General features: G+C 31.7%; 1 pseudogene; it reads right to left on the reverse strand.

The window, feature by feature from the left end:
• Positions 1-1,618: 1,618 nt before the first annotated feature.
• On the reverse strand, positions 1,619-1,689 carry LOC119673551 (annotated as a pseudogene).
• Between the last annotated feature and the right edge of the window lie 1,925 nt (positions 1,690-3,614).

Raw genomic sequence — 3,614 nt, forward strand, 5'->3', positions numbered from 1 at the left:
AATTTTTTTTTCGAGACCAGCTATTATCCAGAATTTCATTCAATTGATTATGGCACGATATACGGGTACTAAAACCACAGCATACAGAGTCTGGGTTTTTATCCAAATGTGGTCTCTCTCAAAAAAAAAATACTCTCAAAAAATTTGTAAAAAATGTTTGGTACCTCTATCTTTAGGAATATAGCTTTAAGTAGCTGCAGAATTTCAAAAAATGTCTGCTACAAAATCTAACAAGAGGCTTAGCTGTATTTAGTATTGCACGGAAGTAATAGGCTTATGCATGCCTTAACAATTTAAAATTATGTTCATATACTCAATAATACCAATGTATTCTTTCTCATTCTTTCGCTAGCATAGCCGTGGTCCATAGCCCATACTGGTTTTTATAATTGTTTGGATTTGTAGGTGTTAATTACGAGTATTATAAATACCTGAAGAGTGACTCATATAGTTCATGACTTCGTCTTTGTATGCAAACTCATCTCCTATCAATTGCCATGGTAGTCACTGTGTCCTGGTATCCAGATGGTGGATATGTTGTTGTGTCTACTGCTCTCATTTATCAATTTTATTACAGGATTAAGATTTTAGAATTAATATCTAGAGAGATTCTATTCTCAGTTTTTAAGATATGTCCTTTCAGTACTATATTAGCAGTAGCTTTAAGTGCCACTGTTACAATTTTAAATAAATTGGCATGGTGTGATATTGTAAGTTATACCTTAAGCATGTCTGTTACTAAGTAAACACCTAACATTATTAGGTAGTTTTGAGCCGTCTGTGTAAATTTTCAATTGACCTTGAAGGCCGGGAGAATTATTTTGTCACTCATACCGTTTCCGTATAAATAATCTTAACTGATTTCGTTGACTCATTCAATAGTCAAACTCTTGTGCAATATCTGCAACTTTCTTCAGAACGCTAGATTGTTCTAGTTGTGATTTCTATTTTTCGATGCAGTTGACTTTAAATGTTCCTATGGCAGTATTGTCGAAAGCTGTTAAATCTAGGAAAAAATTAAGTTAAGCGTAAGGAGTTCTCCAACTTAAGCATCCTGTTAATAAAAGGGAAGTTGTTTCTTAAATTCGATCAGATTTTGCAACGATTATTTCGAGTGTCAGGCTCCATATAATTGCACCATAAAGTAATATCAGATTAACTATCGAGTGTCAGGCTCCATATAATTGCACCATAAAGTAATATCAGATTAACAATCGAGTTATAGAGATAACAGGTTTGGTTTGAAGCTCCACTTTTTGAGCATTGTTTGTTTGCAGGTATTAATTGGTAAGTTTTAAATCTGAAGCCAGAATATAGATCAATAGATGTTTATTTATATTTTCTATGAACTTCTTTCGGGAACTTCTAGCCCTGGTTTTGATGGATAGAGCACTTTGATAGTATTTGCATTTGACAATAAGCAAACTTGGAAAAGAAGTATGAGTGAATTATAAGACCAATGACTTAAATCTGTCAACCTTTGCAAATCTGAAAAACTATGTTATAAATGTTACGCGATTATGAAATCATAACTATAATTCATTTGTTATATGGCTTTAGCAGTTGGAGTGTATTAGCTTATCTCTTGGAAAATAATATTTGTCAGTTGAAAGTATAGTAGGTGGTTTTACTTTGCATTTAAAGTAAAAGAAGACTGACTACAGAAATGATTCTGTGAAGTATAGTCTTCTTAGTACACGGTTTTTATATTTTAGCAAATCAGTCTTATGATCAAAGTTAGTTGGTTTGAGTAGATTGTATTGAAGAGTGGTTGCTTGTGATCATACTTGTATTTAAGCTGAACGACGAGCCATATGTGGGTGTTTTTTTTTGACAATAATTCTATTTAACTTAATTTACACGTATCCCATTTCTATATTAGTGTCATATTTACTATGTCATGCATTTATATGGGTTTGGAAGAGAGCAATAAAATATATACGTTTTTAAGTATTTTAAGAAATTTAAGGAATATTTTATCAGCTCTTTAACTTCAGATTAGTTTGTTATCTTCAAGAATGCACCAGGCATTGGAGTTTCGAGTTACTTGAAATGCTTGCAGAAATATTATTTTCAATTACTACTTTTGATTCCTCAAGCAAATATGATTAACTTTGTATATCTAAAGATTGGAAATTGTTATATTCGTTCAAACAAAAATATTGTAATAAAAATAATGCATTAGATAATTTTCAAGCAGATAATTGCTTTTATTTATAAACAATTTCGGAGTTCAGCAATTAGAAAGGGGAAGGCGCATTTTTATGGCCTTTCGTAGTTTAATCAATATCTTTAAAAACAAAAATGTAAAGCATTATCTCCATTTTCCACTCGCTAAGGAACTGGGAGAACCGTTGTTTTATTTAAAATGATGCATTCACATAAACAATTAAAATCGAGAAATTCCTTGAAAGGCAATTTTAAACAATTCTTTTGACATAACCAGGCGATTGTCGTAAAATGGGGAATCGTAGAATTTTACGACCTTTCTTCTTGTTACTTTTTCAATTACAGCGCAAGTAACAAAAGATGAATTCCACAGCAGCCGATAGCACATGAGAGCATTACAATGAGTTGTGTATGAATTTTAAAATACTCATACCGTAAAATTACGCATGTGAGATACGCATAAGGTTCGCACAACCCCGGCGGTAGGTACGGGTAATTGTCTTGTTGGCTGCAGCCAGTGGAATCAATTGAATCATGCAGCAAGACAATTGAAGAGCACAAACGAAATCATCTTAAAAAGTCGTAAACGCTTTTCAACCGCAACGCTTCACAGATACTCATCCAGATACAGATGCGGATACCGTTGCAGATACGACGACGGATACAGCAGATATTTATGCAATAACTTTGGCTATCTAAGCCATACGAAAGGATTCCAGACATAAGCCCAAAGCAAGTGCGAGTGTATCTCATAATCTGGCAGCGTTTTGTCATGCTGTTCGATGATGGGCTCGTATGTGCGTTCTGCTCGAAATTATTTTCATTTTATGACTTTTCTTTTTTCTTTGAGGCGTCATAAAATCATAAAAATTTTTCCATATCCAAGTGCTGCGGATTACTTACTAACTTTTCTATTTTATTTTATGAAGTAATATTTTCTTCCTTTCGGTTCTTGTAAATAAAATGTTTTTGTATAAATATTTCTCTATATAAAAATCAAAAAAGTCAAACAACAAAAATTATTAGGTCAAATTTCCAAAACGGGTCATTAAATAATATCTGACATTAAAAATTATTAAAATAGTTTAGACAAGTCCAAACTTTTGTGATATTTGAGCCAAAATAAAAAAAAAAATTACTTGCATATATATATTTATGTACTATACATGCTTCTATGATTTCTTTGCGATCTGAAGAAACTCGTAGTTTTCAAAAATATTAAATAAATGAAAACCTGATAATAAAGTCTTAGAAGTAGATTAGTACACTGCGAAAGAAGTAAAATCATATCATTATATATATTTCTGTACTATATATGTCTTCATGATTTCTCTGCGATCTGAATAAACTCATATTTACAAAAATATAATATATATATGAAAATCTGAGAACTTAAAGAAATAATTCTGAACTTTTAGAAGTACATTAGTAGACTGGGAAAGAAA

The sequence above is a fragment of the Teleopsis dalmanni genome, chromosome 1 (assembly GCF_002237135.1).
Source record: "Teleopsis dalmanni isolate 2A chromosome 1, ASM223713v2, whole genome shotgun sequence".
Lineage (NCBI taxonomy): Eukaryota > Metazoa > Arthropoda > Insecta > Diptera > Diopsidae > Teleopsis > Teleopsis dalmanni.